Consider the following 20,993-nt stretch of genomic DNA (forward strand, 5'->3'; position numbering starts at 1 on the left):
TTTTTGTTGTTGTTGTTTTTCGTTTGGTTGGATTTTGGGGCCATGCCTCACAGCCTGCAGGGTCCTAGTTCCCCAAGCAGGGATGGAACCCTCGCTCCTGGCAAGGGAAGCACGGAATCTTAACCACTGGATCATTTACCCAGGGAAGTCCCAGCACTTACGCTATTCTAACTGCCCTGTCTCAGTGATCTCCTCTTACCTGGTCTCTCAAGTGGGCAAACTCAGTGGAGCTCGTGTGTGCTGGATCGGTGTCTTCAGAGAAAACAGGATTGTAAAACCTGTGTTTATATAGCTGTGTATATGAACAACTGTATAAACCTAAACCTGGGTTTAGGTTTAGCTGCTTGTTGCTCAAGAAGAACCCAACTCCCCACTGTTGATCGGGGCAAGAACTTTGAAAGGGGAGTTTCAGGGAGGCACTGGTCGGGGGCGGAGCTACATGCAGAACGGTAGTCCGCTCCCACAATCACCTTGAAACTGGTGGTGCGTGGCCTGATGAACATCATCTTGACTGCTTTAGGTACAAAATTCCAGGGTCAGTTTGCTAGCGTTTGCTTGAGGCCAGTTCTCAAAATTTTGTTATTTGGAGCAGCTTATGTCATTGCTGCTGTCTGGTCATCCTGCAGTTAACTTCTTTCACCCGGTGGGGGTTTTAAGGTCTGCAAAACAGCTCAAAGGGTATGGCTCAGAATATTACCGATAGCCCTCGAGAAACTAAAGGCCCTTGACTTGTTCAATGGCTTCACTATTGCTATTTTGTCTTGCTCGACTTTCTTTGTGTCTGCATTTTCTCACTTCTCTGATTAAATTTATTCCTTGGGTAAAGTTTCTCTACAGACAAGAGGCAGGCAGAGGACACGGAGTGGTCTGTCCTGGGAAGATGCTCTGTTACGGGGTGGGTCACAGTGCAAAGTGAGTGCCAAGGGCAACATCTGGGAACCTCTAGCCTAGCACATCTGTGGTTTTCATGTACCATTTTTAAAAAAATGTTTTGTATTGGTGGTAGAGCCAGTTAACAATGTTGTGATAGTTTCAGGTGAACAGCAAAGGGGCTCAGCCGTACATATACATGTATCATCAATTGACTTCTGCTGTATCCGAGGTATTGTACAGCTTGGATGCCAGATAGCCCTGCCTGGAAAGCGTGAGCATGGACCCAGCACTGCCCTGCCTGCCAACACTTCCGTGGCTTTTTGTTGCTGTTGTTTCAAATTTATATTTAATGGGAGGATAATTGCTTTACAGTGTTGTGTTGGTTGCTGTTGGCAGTAACTTGAATCAGCTGTAAGTATACATGTATCCCCTCCCTCTTGAACCTCTCTCCCAACCGCACATCCCACCCCTCTAGGATGTCACAGAGCACCGAGCTGAGACCCCTGAGCTGTACAGTTGCTTCTTGATAGCTGTCTATTTCACACGTGGCGGTGTACATATGTCCGTGTTGCTCTCTCAGTTCGTCACCTGCTTCTTCCCCCTGCTGTGTTCGCAAGTCTCTTCTCTATGTCTGTGTCTCTGTTCCTGCCCTGCAAATAGGTTCTTCAGTACCATTTTCCGGTGGCTTCTTTATTGTTTCCTTTAAGCTAAAATTAATGGAACATTTAAAAAAAATTTTGCATTGGAGAATAGTTGGTTTACAGTTGTGTCACAATAGTTGTGTACAACACAATATAGTTGTGTACAACAGTCGTGTTAGCTTCCGGCATACAGCAAAGTGATTCAGTTATACATATGCATATATCTGATTGGAAAAAGAATTAGAGCCTTTTCCCATATAGGCTCTTACAGAGAATTGAGTAGAGCTCCCTATACGATACAGTGGGTCTGTTGGTGATCTATTTTATGTATAGTAGTGTGTATATGTTAATCGAAACCTCAGTTGTGTAACATTAAAGTGTATAATTCAGTGACGCCTGCTGCATGCACAGTGTTGGGCAACCCACCACCTTTATATCAAGTTCCAAAGCATTTCTCTCAGTCCAACATAAAACCTCGTACCCATTAAGCAGTGTCTTGTCACTCCTCCTGCCCCAGCACTTGGCAACCACCCATTTGCTTCTGTTTCTTTGGAATCACCTCTTCTGGATACTTCATACAGACATAATCATACTACATGACCATTCGCATCTGGTTTCTTTAACAGAGCATCACATTTTCAAAGTTCATCCACACTGTAGCATGTACTCAGGGCTTCATTCCTTTCAGTGGCTGAATAATACTCCATTGTAGGGGTATGCTGCGTTTTGTTTGTCTCTTTATCCATGGGTGGCCCATGTGAGTCATTTCCGCATTTTGGTGATTATGAATAAGCCTGCTGTGAACATTTATTGGCAGTTTTCTATGTGGGTGTATGTTTTCAGTTCTCTTTGGGTTGGAATTGCTAGGTCACATGGTAGTTCAGTTTAACTTCTTGAGCAACTGCCTGATAGCTTCTTTTTTAAGTTTTTTTTTTTTTTTCAAAAAATATTTATTTATTTGGCTGCCTCAGAGTGTTAGTTGCAGCACTCAGGATCTTTGCTTGTGGCGTGTGAACTCTTAGTTGCAGCATATGGGATCTAGTTCCCTGACCAGGGATCGAACCCAGGTCTCCTGCATTGGGAGCGCAAAGTCTTAGCCATTGGCCCACTGAGGAATTCCCTCAATGGCTTCGTAAAGCCGCTTCTGACTTAGACTACCATTTGGAACTGCTCTGGCCTGGAGGACTCTGCTCTGGCCTGCAGCGTGAACTGTTTGGAGCAGGCTGGTAGCCACAGAGCTGGACTTGGAGCAAGAAGACCTCACCCTGGGCTGGCCTGTCCCAGATCCTCAGCTGACCTGAACCCCACTCGGTCCTCTGGCACGCCTGACCTCGGGTGGCTTGCAGCGGGGCTTGGCTTCCCAGCCAGAGACTGAGGCCAGGTTGCTGTGGTGAAAGCACCTGGTTGGTGGTCAGTGACAAGGGCCCTGGCCCTTTGGCTCCTGCAGAAAAGACGGGAAGTAGTGAGCAAAGTAAAGTATTTATTAAGAGGGGAAAAACAAGTGCAGTACATGTAGGTGGAACACGAGCGGACTTGGGGAGAGAGTCGTGCCCTTGTGGCAGCTTGAATCACTTTTATGGGGTATTTCTTCCGGGTTTCCTTTGGTTAATCATTTTGATTTGCCTGACTCACTCTCCATATTTTCTATATCTCAGAATCCTCCCATGTGTGCGCACGCATCTTTTAGCCAAGGTGGATCCTACCAAAAAGGCCTCTGGGTGGAACGTCCCTTGACATAACTCCCCTTTGGTCTCCAAGGAGCCTTTCTGTGTATGTGTGGTTGGGAAGGTCTCCTGACTTCAGGAAAGAGACTTATGTGATCTGGACAGGGCCTAGCCTTCTCCTGTAATTGTCCAGCTAGTCTCATCTTGGAGTTTCGGACCACAGGGGGTGAATCTCCCACCGCTTTACCCTGGGGGGCCCCATCTACTGCCTGCCTCACTCCCACTGAGCCTGAAAAAGGAGGGGTGGACGGTGCATCTCGGCTCCTCTGTGTGGCCTCTCTAAGAGGTCCACCTGTTGGTCCTTTGTTTACCTGTGCGCCCAGCATGGGGAACAGTGAAGGGCAGGGTGGGAGCGCTGTCCTCTGCCTCACGGAATTGATGGTAGAGGGGGAGAGAGACATCAAATAAGAAAACCTAACGTTTCCAACCTGTTACAAACCAGGAGGGAAAAGTGGAGGAAAATAGCCGATTGTAGTGATTTTACTTGTGGGGGAAGGGCACCTCATCCTCTCAAATTATCCAGTCATTCTGATGTTTTCTTCTGAGGGCCAGCCTTTATGTTTCAATGCCAGAGGAGTCTGAAAGCTGTGTTAGGAACGTTCGTTTCTGTTCTGTGTCTTTGTGTGATTTCATTTGCTCTGTCTCCCGCCTGGGTAGAATCACTGGATGCCTTCCATTTTCTTTCTCTAGCTCCTGTCTCCGGATTTCCCGTTGATACCAGGAAGGGCAAGGCTGGCTTCGAGTAAGTGGGTGGATTCTGGCCAAGTGTGGTCAGTAGAAAATGTCCCACAGGGTTCTCCCAGGCGCCTGCCCACGGTCCCCTTGAACCCGAATATCCTCAATAAGAGCTTGGTGGAGAAAAGGGAAAGTGAGAAGCATTTGACAATCAGTTCTAAGGGTTTCCCTGGTGGTTCAGATGTTTAAGAATCCACCTACACTTCAGGAGACGGGTTTGATCGCTGGATTAAGATCCCCCGGAGAAGGGAATGGTTACCCACTCCAGTATTCTTGCCTATAGAATGCCATGGACAGAGGAGCCTGGCGGGCTACAGGCCATAGGGTTGCTAAGAGTCAGACATGACTGAGTGACAACACTTTCACTACTTTTTTGCTTTCAGTGTGGATGTTTCTTTCGCTTGGTTCTGGGTGTGGGAGGGGTGGGAGCTGTCCCAGCAGAGAGAGCCGGGAAGGTAAGAACCCTAACAACTCTGTAAGGTTATTTTCTAAGCCATAATCTGCATAATCTGCATTTCTTGTTCATGTCTAAAGTTAAACTGGGAGGAAAATAAAAACCCTTGTCATAAGCCTGATGGAGGGGTGGTGGGTTGAGGTCTCCCCTTTCTGCACATGCTTGAACTTGAAACCCTTACACATCAGGGAGCTCCCAGCAGCTGGGGGTGGGTGTCGGGGAGGGGTGTTGGGAGTGGGATCGGGGTGGGGGCTCCGAACTCATCGGCCTCTTCAGTGGAATCTGATCACTGCTGCCTGCAATGATGTGGCCTAGAGACACTTTCTCTAGGTTCACTGAGGGCTTTTTTTTTTTTTTTTTAAGGAAGTATAGTGAATTTGGGCTTCCCAGGTGGTGCTAGTGATTAAGAATCTGCTTGCCAGTGCAGGAGGCATAAGAGATGTGCGTTCAATCCCTGGGTCCAGGAGATCCCCTGGAGTAGGAAATGGCAACCCACTCCAGTATTCTTGCCTGGAAAACCCCCTGGACAGAAGAGCCTGGTGGGCTACGGTCCGTGGGGTTGCAAAGAGTCAGACACAACTGACTGAATGCACACACACACACACACACACACACACACACACACACACACACAGTTGATTTATAGTTAGTTTCAGTTGTATAGCAGTGATTCAATAAATTACATTATATAAAATATGGGTTATGTTCCTGTGCTGTCCACCATATCCTTGTAGCTTATTTGTTTTATGCTTAGTAGTTGGTACCTCTTAATCCCCTACCCCATCTCGTCCCTCCCCACTTCCTTCTCCGTACTACTAACCATTAGTTTGTTCTCTGTGTCTGTTTCCATTTTGTTATATTCTTTTGTTTACTTTATAGATTCCACACATAAGTTGTGGTTGTATTGGTTTACTTTTTCCTGCTTTGTGGTTTTTCTAACTAGGTATTTTCTTCCTCATTTCATCTTCTTCCTGCCCTCTGTCCTAAAGTCGTAGATGAGCTCTGGGCTTCATCTGTGCGTGTGTGTGTGTGTGTCTGGGCTTCATCAGTGTGTGTGTGTGTGTGTCTGGGCTTCATCAGTGTGTGTGTGTGTGTGTGGTCTCTGTGAGGGTGCCTGGGGGTCTGGACTTCGTGTGTATGTGGGTGTGTTGGTGGATGTTTGGGGAGGGATAGTTCTAGGTGTCTGTGATGTGTGTTTCTCTGTAGTCACCGTGAGTGGTTCTGTGTGTGTGTGTGCATGTGCGCACGTGCAGGGGAGAGAGAAGTGACAGGGCTACTCAGAGCTGCAGCTGCATTTCCTCCGGGTTTCCCTTCAGTCCCCGAGCTTGAGAGGCCTCCAAGGACTTCAGGCCAACCAACCCAGCAGGGGAATGGCTGTCACCTTGCTGATCTCAGGGACTGAGAAGGTGGGAACAGTGGTTTTTCCACTTCCTGCATGTAAGCTACTTGCAATACGGCATGGGCGTGGACACGCCTGGCCTCCCTGACCTTGTCAATCACTCCCCATGGTAGACAGGTGACTCCGCTTTCGAGAAAGACTCTTACTGAACCCTCCACTGCAGGACCAGTCCTGTCCATTGCACTCAGCCTGGGCCGGGGGAGCCTTTACAAACCTATGCGGTCAGGCCACATGCCAGACCTACTGGATCAGAACCTCCCAGGGTGGGGCCGACTTCCCTACTGAGCACCTAGGGCATTTGATATTTTTAGGGGCTTGGGGAAAGGCATGATTTTTTAAATATTTTTAAAATTGTATTTTTTATTTTTGGCCATGCTGGGGGTTTGTTGCGTGTGGGCTTTTCTCTGGCTTCAGGGAGTGGGGAGGGGCTCCTCATTGCAGTGGCCTCTTGTCGGGAGCGCAGGCACTAGGGTATGCGGCCTTCAGTATTTACAGTTCATGGGCAGCGGCTGCAGACCCGAGATCTGGAGCACAGGCTCAGTAGTCGTGGTGCACGAGCTTCGTTGCTCTGTAGCATTTGGGATCTTACTGGACAGAAATCAAACCTGTATCTCCTGAGTTAGCAGGTGGATTCTTTAGCCACTGGGGAAGCCCTAAATTTTTTTTTTTTACTTAAAATGAATTTAATAATTTTTATTAATGTTCTGTAACATCTTCAGATTCTTATGTCTATATATCTTAAAATACCATTATTTTGAGTACTGAAAATGAGATCGTACATTTATATCTCTATATTTAAGGCAGAGTATAAAATTCTCTCTGTATCTTTTTTTTTAAATTTTACTTTATTTTACTATACAATACTGTATTGGTATTCATCAACATGTATTGGTATTCATCAACATGAATCCGCCTCGGGTGTACATGAGTTCCCAATCCTGAACCCCTTTCCCACCTCCCTCCCCATACCATCTCTCTGGGTCATCCCAGTGCACCAGCCCCAAGCATCCTGTATCCTGCATCGAACCTAGACTGGCGATTCGTTTCTTACATGATATTATACGTGTTTCAATGCCACTCTCCCAAATCATCCCACCCTCTCCCTCTCCCACAGAGTCCAGAATTTTTTAATAGGAGGAAAAAGCCTGAATAAAATAATAATGAACCTATAGTAATGACTCTAACCTGGACTATATTGCTCTTCCTATCAATGCAGCCTTAAAGGATACCTTCCAATATAGGAATAGTTTTAAGGACAGAGGGGCCCAGGGAAGCCTACACGTGGATACAGGTCAAAGGCCCAGGTCTACTGTTAATGGGATAGAATCAATCTTGCCTCCTTTCTTTCAGTAAAGGTTTACTGAGCATGTAATGTGCAGGGAGGTCTTCCCAGGTGGTTCAGTGGTAAATAATTAGCCTGGTAATGCAGGAGATTCGGACTGGATCCTTGGTTCGGGAAATGGCAACCCACTCCAGTATTCTTGCCTGGAAAATCCCATGGACAGAGGAGCCTGGAAGGGCTACAGTCCATGGGGTTGCAAAGAGTTGGACATGACTGAGTGACTTCACTTTCCTTTCATCATTTTAGGATTGTTTTGCATGTTACGATAAAGTTAATCTTGTGTAGAACACTTCTATAGCCTTCGCCAAGACAAGAACTCTTCAGATGGAAAAGAAAAACATCTTCACCATTTTACAGATAAAATAATAACAGAGACACAGAATAAGCTGCTGAACGACCCACGACTTAGTGAGGACTTCTGATCCTATTAATAAAATATACCTTGGTATTATTAAATACAGATTTCTGGGGCTTTTGCTCAAAGATTCGGATTCAGAAGGCCTGGGAAGGGCCCTGGGAATATGTATTTTTATATAAAAGCACCCAGCTGGTTCCTAAGGGTATGTGAGTTTAAGAAATGCTGCTCCATATGGCCTGGGGCCAGATCAGCCTGAGAGGAAGAACTGAAGGCAGCCCAAGGGAGGGCCCCATTCTCGGCACTATTGGCATCTGGGTCCAGATCTTTTCTTGGGTGGGGGCTGTCCTGTGCCTTGTTGGATGTTGAGGCACATCCTTGACCCCTACTCACCAGATACCAGAAGCACACGCCCCAGTCGTGACAACCAAAAACTCCAGATGTTGCTCAGTGTTCCCATGGGGACAGAATCACCCCACTGAGAACCCCCTGGACTAAGTACATGGGCTGAACCCAACGTTTCCTGTGTTTGGGAGTTGGGGTGTCATTCACTGCCCACGTGAGTGCTCAGTTCTCAGTTGTGTCTGACTCTCTGTGATCTCTTGGGCTGTAGCCCACCAGGCTCTGTCCATAGGATTTTTCAGGCAAGAACACTGGAGTGGGTTGCACCTGTCTTTAAAACATAAAATATGCCCATTTCCAAGACTCCCCTGGTGTCCAGTGGGTAAGACTCCATACTCCTAATGCAGGGAGCTGGGGTTCAATCCCTGGTCAAGGAACTAGATCCCATGTGCCTTAACTAAGAGTGTTCATGCCACAACAGAAAAGACCCCACGTGCCACGACTAAGACTTGGTGCAGCCAAATAAACAATCAAATTAAAAAAAAAATTTCCATCAAAAGGAAGGTAGCACAGACTCCTGCTACCCAGTGGATGAACCTTGACAACACGGCACTCAGTGAAAGATGCCAGTCACAAAGGCCACGTCCTATATGAGTCCATTGATACGGAATGTGCAGAATAGGTAACTTTGTAGAGACTGAGCACAGATGGGCTGCAGGTGAGGAGGGAGAGCATTTGGTGGACACGAGGTCTCCTTTGGGAGTGATGAAAATATTCCGGAACCAGATAGAGGGGGTGGTGGTACATCATGAAATGTACCAAATGCCACTGGCTTGTTCACTTTACAACAGATAATGTTTTAAATTTATATTTTATTTTTAATTGTAGGATAATCACAGTATTGTGACAGTTTTTGCCATACATCAACATGAATCGGCCATGGGTATACACATGCCCCCTCCCTCTTGTACCCACCTCCTATCCTGCTTGGTTTTCACAGAGCACCCATTTTGGGTTCCCTGAGTCATACAGCAAACTCCCACTGGCTTACAGTAGCTAATTTTATGTTAGAAGGGTTTCATCTTGTATAAAGTGATAGCTGGTAGGAAGGGACTGGACTGAATCGTGAATGCAGCATGAATTGGGTCTGTAAATGAGGTCATGACCATTCAGTGTAATAAGAAACATAACATGTAATTAAGTAATATTTTTAAAGCAAGGGTAGAATTTGAGGGCTGAACCTCAGTACTGCTGTCTTTGGAACTGGTACAGTGCCGGGTTACAATAAGTATGCCATATGAGCCTGTTGAATTTGAGAAGCAGGAGAACTGAAAGCAGCTCCATCAAGAACTGTCACTGAGCCACGTGCAACCTGCTGTATGGCTGAGGTGTATCATTTCAACTTCCTGGGCTGAGTTCCTCTCTTCTCTAAAAAGAGACAGGCTGATCCTTCCAGTTCTAAAAGTCTGTCTTGGGAAATGCACAGATTCAAGGGAAGGCTCTGGAACATGCCAGAACATGCTGGAACATTCCACGGGCTGGCTCTGTTAGGGTATCAGAGGCAAGCTCCTGGGTGAGCTAGGAAATCCTTCAGGACACAGGCTTGGCGTTCAAGTGTTGCGGGAAGGGGGACCCCTTCCAGGGCCTAAGAGTGGGCTCTTGTCTAATATTCTGACATAAGTTGTCCGAGGAGACATGTGCTGACAAAGCAAGAGACTTTATTGGGAAGGGGAGCCCGGGCAGAGAGCAGGAGGGTGTGGGAACCCAGGAGAACTGCTCTGCCATGTGGCTTGCCGTCTCAGGTTTTATGGTGTTGGAGTTAGTTCCCCGGTTGTGTTTGCTCAATCACTCTGACTCAGGGTCCTTCCTGGTGGGGCATGCATTGCTCAACCTAGATGGATGCCAGCGGGAAGGAGGCGGTAAGACACGTGGTGTCTCCTTTTGTCCTTTCCGGATCTCTTCCCGTTGGTGGTGGCTCATTAGTTCTGTGTTCCTTACGAGGCCCTCCTGTCGCAAAGTAACTCATGCGAATAGTTATAATACTATGGTGCCTGACCAGGATGAGTGGTTTCAGTCTGTGTTTCCCCTAACACAGGAGTCTCGGGACCAGGCAGTTTCCAGCTTTGATAAACAGGGTCAGAATAACCTAACAGGTAGACTAAACCAGCAGTCCCAAACTTTGGTACTAGGGACAAGTTTTGTGGAAGACAATCTTCCACTGACCGGGGAGTGGGGAGGATGGTTTCAGGATGCACCTTTATTGTGCATTTCACGTGTGTTGTATTAGATTCTTTGCGACCCCAAGGACTGTAGCCTGCCAGCCTCTTCTGTCCGTGGAATTCTCCGGAAGAAGACTGGAGTGGGTTGTCATTCCCTTCTCCAGGGGATCTTCCTGACCCAGATATTGAATGAGGCTCCTGCATTGCAGTCAGATTCTTTAGCATCTGAGCCGCCAAGGAGACCATCGTGCACTTCATTTCTAGTGTTATTATGTCAGCGCCGCCTCAGTGCATCGGGTATTAGATCCTGGAGGCTGGGGACTGCTGGACCAACCTAAACAAGAACTGGCCACCTGGGTGCCCTCCCAGCCATCTGCTTTCAGGCGTGGTCCGCGTCAGCACACTCGGCTTACGTGAGGATGGAGTCACTGTGCCGTCATGTGAAGCCCACATTCCTTTCATAGGTGGGCCATGGGGGTCGCCTCCCTCCCTGCCTGGCCCATGAATGCCACCTTTACAGTGACTCTGCTACATTCACTGACCTGAGGCAAAGCATTTCTTCCTTGGGTCATGATTAATGGAGCCCATCCTCTGAAAGTGGAAACAAGTAAATGCTTGAGCTGCTCACGTGAGCTCACTCATTAGCTTGCAGCTGTTGTGAATGGAATAGCGGGCAGGTGTTTGGAGGAGGTGCAGGCTGGGACCAGGTTAACAGAAAGCTGAGATGCTGGTGCAATGGCTGATGGGTCTCTGAGTAGCAGGTGATGGGGGAGAAGTTTCTGGGAGGACCAGTCTGCCAAATACAGAGACGTGCTGAGATGCCACAGTAGAGTCTTCTCTGCAAACAGCTACTGACGGGGGGCTTCTGGGTAAGAACTTGTTTGTTTGCTTTTGGTAACAGCTTTATTGAGATGTAATTTACATACCATGTTATCCACCCTCTTAAAGTGTACAATTCAGTTTTTTTTTTTTTTAGTGTATTCACAGAATTTTGCAACTATCACCACAATCTGTCTTAACATTTCTCTTACCCACAAAAGACACTCACCCACTCCTAGACCTAACCAACCACTAAGCTATGTTGTCTCTACAGATTGGCCCATTCTGGACTTTTCTTATGCTTGGAATGGTACACTTGTATACTTGTACTTGCTCGGTTGTGTCCGACTCTCTGCGACCCCATGGACTGCAGCACACCAGGGTTTCCTGTCCTTAACTGTCTCCCGGAGTATGCTCAAACTCATGTCTGTAGAGTCGGTGGAATTGTATAGTATGTGGGTTTTTGCATCTGGCTTTTCTCTTAGCACATTTCTGAGGTTTACTCCTGTGGCACGTGCTGGTACTGCGTTCCTTTGGACGGTCAGATAATCTTCCCTTGTGTGGATATACCACATCTCATTTATCCATCCTTCTGTGATGCCTACCATTTTCTAACGAATTCATGGGTCTAAAACGACTACTCATTGTAGCCGCTGTTCAAGAAAGAATTAGCTGGGCGCCATTTGTCAGTGAAAAGTCTTTTATTATGTATGGTGGCAAGCCGAGGTTGGAACTTTGGAGGGTGAAAGGGGCTGTTGTTTATGATTATACCAGGCAACGGGTGTGAAGCGGGGCTGTGCTGGGCAAACCCAAGGGGTGGATGCCTTCGTTCTGGGGCTAAGTGAGAATGCTGAGTGGTCTCCTTCAGCAGACCCTGGGCTGAGGACTCTGGGTCATTGAGAAGCCCAAGTGTAAATTTTTTTCAGGCCTGGTCAAGTAAAGACAAAGTCCCTACCTGACAGCACCCCAACCCCATCCCTGGGGGAGGACGGAGAGGAGCTGTGTTCCCTGGCATGTTTGGTGACAGCCAATGAATTGCAGTCTCTGAGGGGAATTGCAGACCAGGGCCTAGACCCTCCAGGCTGCTCTGCAAGCCTGCATTCCTCCTCTTTAATTGGGGTCGGGGGCAGGGGTCTGCCTCGGGTGCCCCTGCTATGACCCCACTGGACTCAAAGCCTCCACTCCCTCCCCCACCCCCTCCAGCTCAGGGTCCATAAACTGCCATAGGCTTTTTTGGGGGGCTCCCTCAGTAAGTGAGAATAGCCTCACATCTGGGTTGATCCTTCCCAGGGGGCAAGTCAGTGCTTTACTGGCTGTAGGAAGTGATGCAAAGTGTAACTCCTTTCATTTGGGGCTGGCTGGTTGCTTGACCAGGCAGCTTAGCTCGCTCACTCCAAGCTTGAAGCTGGGCTCCTGACATCAGCTGGAAGGGTGATTAGATCTTTGATTGTGAAGTGGTGTCTGGGGGTGGGGAGGGGTGGAGCTGGTGTATTAAATTCAGAATATGCAGACTATGACTGTCTGAAATAGGCCCAAGCTCCCACTCTAGGGAGAAAACCCAGGGTTGTTTTGATTAAAGGTATAGTTTCCATACATTCATGCAAATGAAATAAAGTCACAAATGTATTATCTGCAGAAACAGTGGAGGTAGGCTCTTTTGCAATCACCTGGGTGTCAACTTAAAAAATATTCATGACCCAAAAGTTGAAAATTATGTTTTATTTGGCGGGAATTTTTAGGTCTCCAAGCCCGGGAGGCAGCATCTCAAGCAGCCCTGAGAGAACGACTCTGAGGAGGCAAGGTGGTGGGGGAGCCAGGATGTACACATTTGCAGCGTTCAATTAAAAATAAATTAAAAAATCCCAGGGAAGCAAAAAGAAATAGTCTGAATGTCAAAAGATTATTGCTAATTAAAGGAAAACCAGGTATTTTAAGGAACTTAGAGCTTTTCTGTGTATGGGTAGATGCAGGAGTTTGGGCTCACTGAAATCATTCCTTTGGTATACATCTCGTATCTGGGGCCAGTATCCTGTTTCCATATCCTGGGTTTCCTTAGGACTCACGGTAGGGACTGTCTGCAGTCCGATGGCTATTAGGATGGTGGGCATTCTTTCCCTGTCTTCTCAGGGGTCACCATTGGTGGTGGCTGCAATCACTGATGACTGTGATATACATTGTTTACTGACATGGCAGGAAATATTCCATTTCTCATGGGGGAAGGACAGTCCTCTACCCAATGTCACAGCGAGCAGGAGATAGAAAGTGAGCACCTGTATGACTCCTGACCTGTGGCTGGGGCAGAGGTCACTCACTTTTCCCAGGCTCTAAGTGGTCAAATAACTCTAAGTTGTTATTTTTCTTTATTTATGTTTATATTTATTTGTTTGTTTGTTTTTGGTTATTTCTATTTTATTTTTTGTTATTTTTATTTATTTTTTATTATTTTTATTTACTTTTTTCAGATAAAATACTATCAGTTCAGTTCAGTTGCTCAGTCATGTCTGACTTTTTGCGACCCCATGAATCACAGCACACCAGGCCTCCCTGTCCATCACCAACTCCTGGAGTTCACTCAGACTTCCGTCCATCGAGTCAGTGATGCCATCCAGCCATCTCATCCTCTGTCGTCCCCTTCTCCAACTGCTCCCAATCCCTCCCAGCATCAGAGTCTTTTCCAGTGAGTCAACTCTTCGCATGAGGTGGCCAAAGTACTGGAGTTTCAGCTTTAGCATCATTCCTTCCAAAGAACACCCAGGGCTGATCTCCTTTAGAGTGGACTGGTTGGATCTCCTTGCAGTCCAAGGGACTCTCAAGAGTCTTCTCCAACACCACAGTTCAAAAGCATCAATTCTTCGGCACTCAGCTTTCTTCACAGTCCAACTCTCACATCCATACATGACCACTGGAAAAACCATAGCCTTGACTAGACGGACCTTTGTTGGCAAAGTAATGTCCCTGCTTTTGAATGTGCTATCTAGGTTGGTCATAACTTTCTTCCAAGGAGTAAGTGTCTTTTAATTCCATGGCTGCAGTCACCATCTGCAGTGATTTTCGAGCCCCCCAAAATAAAAGTCTGACACTGTTTCCCCATCTATTTCCCATGAACTGATGGGACCAGATGCTGTGATCTTCGTTTTCTGAATGTTGAGCTTTAAGCCAACCTTTTCACTCTCTTCTTTCACTTTCATCAAGAGGCTCTTTAGTTCCTCTTCACTTTCTGCCATAAGGGTGGTGTCATTTGCATCTCTGAGGTTATTGATATTTCTCCCGGCAATCTTGATTCCAGCTTGTGCTTCTTCCAGCCCAGCGTTTCTCATGATGTACTCTGCATAGAAGTTAAACAAGCAGGGTGACAATATACAGCCTTGATGTACTCCTTTTCCTATTTGGAACCAGTCTGTTGTTCCATGTCCAGTTCTAACTGTTGCTGCCTGACCTGCATATAGGTTTCTCAAGAGGCAGGTCAGGTGGCCTGGTATTCCCATCTCTTTCAGAATTTTCCAGTTTATTTTGATCCACATAGTCAAAGGCTTTGGCATAGTCAATAAAGCAGATATAGATGTTTTTCTGGAACTCTCTTCCTTTTTCGATGATCCAGCGGATGTTGGCAATTTGATCTCTGGTTCCTCTGCCTTTTCTAAAACCAGCTTGAACATCTGGAAGTTCCTGGTTCACGTATTGCTGAAGCCTGGCTTGGAGAATTTTGAGCATTACTTTACTAGCGTGTGAGATGAGTACAATTGTGTGGTAGTTTGAGCATTCTTTGGCATTGCCTTTCTTAGGGATTGGAATGAAAACACCTTTTCCAGTTCTGTGGCCACTGCTGAGCTTTCCACATTTGCTGGCATATTGAGTGCAGCACTTTCACAGCATCATCTTTCAGGATTTGAAACAGCTCCACTGGAATTCCATCACCTCCACTAGCTTTGTTCGTAGTGATGCTTCCTAAGGCCCCCTTGACTTCACATTCCAGGATGTCTGGCTCTAGGTGAGTGATCATACCATCGTGATTATCTGGGTCATGAAGATCTTTTTTGTACAGTTCTTCTGTGTACTCTTGCCACCTCTTCTTAATATCTTTTGCTTCTGTTAGGTCCATAGCATTTCTGTCCTTTATCAAGCCCATCTTTATATGAAATGTTCCCTTGGTGTCTCTAACTTTCTTGAAGAGATCTCTAGTTTTTCCCATTCTGTTCTTTTCCTCTATTTCTTTGCATTGATCACTGAGGAAGGCTTTCTTATCTCTTCTTGCTATTCTTTGGAACTCTACATTCAGATGCTTATATCTTTCCTTTTCTCCTTTGCTTTTTGCTTCTCTTCTTTTCACAGCTATTTGTAAGTCCTCCCCAGACAGCCATTTTGCTTTTTTGGATTTCTTTTCCATGGGGATGGTCTTGATCCCTGTCTCCTGTACAATGTCATGAACCTCAGTCCATAGTTCATCAGGCACTCTATCTATCAGATCTAGTCCCTTAAATCTATTTCTCACTTCCACTGTATAATCATAAGGGATTTGATTGAGGTCATACCTGAATTCTCTAGCGGTTTTCCCTACTTTCTTCAATTTAAGTCTGAATTTGGTAATAAGGAGCTCATGATCTGAGCCACAGTCAGCTCCTGGTCTTGTTTTTGTTGACTGTATAGAGCTTCTCCATCTTTGGCTGCAAAGAATATAATCAATCTGATTTCGGTGTTGACCATCTGGTGATGTCCATGTGCAGAGTCTTCTCTTGTGTTGTTGGAAGAGGGTGTTTGCTATGACCAGTGCGTTCTCTTGGCAAAACTCTGTTAGCCTTTGCCCTGCTTCATTCTGTATTCCAAGGCCAAATTTGCCTGTTACTCCAGGTGTTTCTTGACTTCCTACTTTTGCATTCCAGTCCCCTATAATGAAAAGGACATCTTTTTTGGATGTTAGTTCTAAAAGGTCTTGTAGGTCTTCATAGAGCTGTTCAACTTCAGCTGCTTCAGTGTTACTGGTTGGGGCATAGACTTGGATTACTGTGATACTGAATGGTTTGCCTTGGAAAAGAACAGAGATCATTCTGTCGTTTTTGAGATTGCATCCAAGTACTGCATTTCAGACTCTTGTTGACCATGATGGCTACTCCATTTCTTCTGAGAGATTCCTGCCCACAGTAGTAGAGATAATGGCCATCTGAGTTAAATTCACCCATTCCAGTCCATTTTAGTTCGCTGATTCCTAGAATGTCGACGTTCTTGCCATCTCCTGTTTGACCACTTCCCATTTGCCTTGATTCATGGACCTGACATTCCAGGTCCCTATGCAATATTGCTCTTTACAGCATCGGACCTTGCTTCTATCACCAGTCACGTCCACAACTGGGTATTGTTTTTACTTTGGCTCCATCCCTTCATTCTTTCTGGAGTTATTTCTCCACTGATCTCCAGTAGCATGTTGGGCACCTACTGACCTGGGGAGTTCCTCTTTCAGTATCCTATCATTTTGCCTTTTCATACTGTTCATGGGGTTCTCAAGGCAAGAACACTGAAGTGGTTTGCCATTCCCTTCTCCAGTGGATCACATTGTCTCAGACCTCTCCACCATGACCTGCCCGTCCTGGGTGGCCCCACACAGCATGGCTTAGTTTCATCGAGTTAGACAAGGTCCTTGTGGTCCCTGTGATCAGATTGACTAGTTTTCTGTGATTATGGTTTCAGTGTGTCTGCCCTCTGATGCCCTCTTGCAACACCTACTGTCTTACTTGGTTTCTCTTACCTTGGACGTGGGGTATCTCTTCACGGCTGCTCCAGCAAAGTGCAGCTGCTGCTCCTTACCTTGGACGAGGGGTATCTCCTCACCGCCGCCCCTCCTGACCTTGAACGTGGAGTAGCTCCTCTAGGCCCTCCTATACTTCCAGTGGTCAGGGCACTCTGGCCAGTTGTCCACGTCAGGAGGAGACCAGGGACAAAAGGGTCCCAGTTGCATCCGCTGGGTCTGGTCCATTGGCAGGCAAGCTGGCCCGTGAGTACCCTGAGAGGCCAGGATGTCAGTCTCAGCGAAGAAGAATCCCCACCAGAGTCGCCATTTGTTGCAGGAAGGCAGACCCCTTCCAGGGCTTGAAACTGGGCTCTTGTCTAACGCTCGGAAATGAATTGTCCGAGGACACACGTGCTGACAAAGCAAGAGATTTTATTGCAAAAGGGTGCCCAGGCAGAGAGCAGTAGGGTAAGGGAACCCAGGTATAGGTTTATTTAAAACAATTCTCACCTTGAGTATGCAAAATACAAACACCACAAAATGTTCATTTTTTTACTTTGTAGTTTACCAATATACAAAATAGAAGTTTGCTTAAATTTAAATTACATACTTTTTGAAGGCAGAGAACTGTATAGAAAAAAAAAATTGTTCTGCTTAAGGCATACTTGGGAATAAACCATTGTACAAATTATTGCACATCTGAAACCACGGTGCATAAGACTGCAGAGAAAGGTTAAAGTAAACCAGGTGCATTTACCTGACTTAGGTGAAGTGTTTCTTTTTAATTTCTTTTTGGCTGTGCTACGGTGTTCGTTGCTGCTCAGGCTTTTCTCTGGTTGCAGCGTGCAGGCTTCTCCCTGGGGTGGCTTCTCTTGCCAGGCGGTCTAACCTCTAGGGCACATGGGCTTTAGTAGTTCTGGTACATGGTCTTAGTTCCTCTGAGGCAAGTGGGATCTTCCTGGATCAGGGATCCAACCTGTATCTCCTGCATCGGCAGGTGGATTCTTTACCACTGAGCCACCAGGGAAGCCCTAAGTGGTTAGTTTATTTAAAAGTGCTCTGGGAAAAGCAAAGCAGGAACTTGGTGGGGGCTGGTGGGGTAGAGGATGGGGAATCCTAAACCCAGAGCCTAGAAGTCCAGACTCCAGGTGTGAGCAGGGTTGTCATACTATAAAATGTTTGTAGACAGGAAAAGAAAAAAAAAAACAAACAAACCCTGCCTGTCACGTCATTTCATTAAATAAAGAATGTTGTTGATCACCAGCCACTGTGGCTGCCCTGGAGGGGAGTTCAGGGTGGAGAAATTGAGGGCATGACAGGGCAATAAATCGAGAGATGAGTTGCTGAACAAAGAATAGCGACTTTATCTGGAAAGCCAGCAGACTGAGGATGGTGAACTAGTGGCCCCTCCAAACCATCTTCCCTGAGATACAATTCAGGCTTTTCTGCTAAAAGGGAATGGGGATGGGGCGTCAAATCCTCATTCTGTGGAGACTCTGGAGACTCCTTTTTTTCTCCTGCAGTCCTTCGCAGGTGGGCCAGGTCAAGATGTTTCCTGTAAGATAAACAAAGGTATTTTAGCTTAAGGCTCATTCTGTGGAAGGCAGGGTTCCCAGAGATGGGCCTCTAAATGTGTAATTGAAGCTTCTAGGCAACATTCCTTTCATGATTAACTTGTAGCAAAGGCAATAGAATACAAAGGTTAAAGAAACAGATCCAAATATGGGGTCAGATTTGTTCTTCTCTATTGTAATACCAGCCCTAGGTAAGATGTATATTAAAGGAGTAATTTGGGGCTTCCCTGGCAGCTCAGTTGGTAAAGAATCCTCCTGCCAGTGCAGGAGATACAAGAGATGAGGATTCGATCTCTGAGTTGGGAAGATCCCCTGGAGTAGGAAATGGCAACCCACTCTAGTATTCTTGCCTGGAGAATCCCATGGACAGAGGAGCCCAGGGGGGCTACAGTCTTTGGGGTCGCAAAGAGTCTGACACAGCTGAGGGACTAAACCGCAACAACAAACCCTCACACTGCATTTTTTTAAGTCAGCATTGCAATTTGCAGTCATCTTGATATTCGATTCCATAGTTTTTTCAGCAAAAACTCTTAAACATCCTGGCTCCTCCCTTCCCTCTTTGGAACAATTCCTCAGACCTATCTGAGAACCTATGTCGGGGTTTATGACCCTCAGTCAGGTCCTCAGATAAAATATAACACAACTTTTAGGTTGTGCTTTTTTTTTTCAGTTGACATTAGGCAACAACTCAAAATGGCTATTTTGTCATCACAGTTGACACCCACGTTGATGAGGAATACTAGAGGGAGGGGTGGTGTTTGCCCTTGACAAGATATACTGTCAGTTTTCAAGGGTTTCATATCCTTGGCCTTTATAGGTCTCTTTTCTCTCGCCTGCAAAGTGTCCAAACACCTTTTCATGTTTCTTTGCCCAAACAACACTGTGTCCTCATCCTTCACAAGCTGCCAGTATTACGTCCAGACTTCTTGGCCGTTTCACTTATAAACATTTTTTAAATAAACATATGCCCCAGAACAAAGTTCAAATGGCACAGAAACAGGAGAGAAGTGGGCGGGGCATAACCTTTAAAAGAATGACGTGACAAACTGGTTAGAACCAATTAGGTCCAAGATGGTGGATGATTCGAGTCCCAGTGGATCTTGACCTCATTATACACTCATTGTAATACATTAGCATGAGCTAAGTGACACCCACCCACCAGCCCCGTGGCAGTTCCAAGGTTGACCATCAAAGGACAAAATTGGGAGGTGGCCCAAGTGCTGGAATCCTCCCACTCATTAGCCTATGAAGTTACCCAGCTCATAGAACCTAACCACCCCATATTTCATGGCCTTTCACCTTCTGAGATGGCCCACACTCTATCTATGGAATGTATATGTCTCTAAATAAATTCACTTCTATCACTTTGTCTCTCATTGAATTCTCTTTGCCATGAGACATGAAGAACCTGAACTTCATGAAATCCTGAGACCAGGTGAAAATGTTAGTCATTCACTTGTGTCCGACTCTTAGCAACCCCATGAACTGAAGCCCAGCAGGCTCTTCTGTTCATGGAATTCTCCAGGCAAGAATACTAGAGAGGGTTGCCATGCCTTCCTCCAGGGGATCTTTCGGACCGAGGGATTGAACTCAGGTCTCCTGTATTGCAGGCAGATTCTTTACCACCTAAGCCACCAGAGAAGATGAGATGAAGTGTGCAATCTCAATTAAAAGACAGTGGGTTCAAGTCCCAGGCTGAGTTGTACAGTTTCATTAAGTGAACATGGGCTTTCCTCAGAACTCTGGTGCCTTATTCAGTTGTTTTCCCCAGATGAAACCACTCTTATCAGTTCCTGCTGGGTCCTTCCAGAGAGTTCTATACATTAACAAGTGCATTTTCTCTCTTCTATCTTTTAATCGTGGCATAAAACCTGCAATACCCGGCATCTTGTTGTTGTTTTTCTTTCTTTAACAAAATATTACAAATCTGGCCCGTTTTCCCTAAAGTTACATATTACTCCGTTGTGTGGATGTATTTCTTTGTGTAATTCACCTGACTCTTTACAAAGGACATGGTGGTGGCTTCTAGCCTTGGGCTATCACAGGCACTGATGCTGTGAATGAGTTGTGGATTTGTAAGCAGATAGGAGGTCTTCAGAGAAAGGGAACCAGGTGTGACTTTCTTGACGAAAAAGAAGCCATTTTTAGCCTGAAGCCATCTTGTGATGTAGGCCTGGCCACAAGGCTTGCCCTTGAACAGGGTTCGGTAATTAATGTTCTTAAGGGAAGTGAAGAAACGCAGGAGTAAAGAAAAAGCAGTCTAGACACAATAGTTTAGCAATAAAACGGAATCCCACTTCCTCTTCAAGGGATGTGTGTAATAGTCTGCTATAGAATTTTTGAGTTCTATGGAAACTAAGGCTCCCACCTAGGTGCAGGGTGGAATGATGGGGTCAACTTTCCTGATTTCAGCCAACTGAAGATTGGCCTCTGTTGACCTGGGTCCCAATGCTATGCTGAATTTCCCCCTTCATGTATATGCATGTACTCTTACCTTAAAACTACTCCAATTTTGCTGTTCAGGAGACACTGCTTTGGGAAAGATGACTGGTATTCTCCTTACTTGAAAAAGTAACGAATCCTCCCTTCTCTTGATCTTTGGTTTGCTTGTGTTGTTTGGCCTGACCCCCACCAAGAGGTGAGCCCAGTTCTCAGGTAACAGATTTACTCTTTTTCCCTCCAGCAGGTACAGTGGTGGTCGGGTGGCCCCTGAAGATGTCCACACACAAGACCCTGGAGCCTGTGAGAATCTTCTGGCCCAAGGCCAGAGGACTTTGCAGATGGGGTTAAGTTTATG

The sequence above is a fragment of the Capricornis sumatraensis genome, chromosome 3, assembly GCF_032405125.1.
Source record: "Capricornis sumatraensis isolate serow.1 chromosome 3, serow.2, whole genome shotgun sequence".
NCBI classification, from domain to species: Eukaryota; Metazoa; Chordata; class Mammalia; order Artiodactyla; family Bovidae; genus Capricornis; species Capricornis sumatraensis.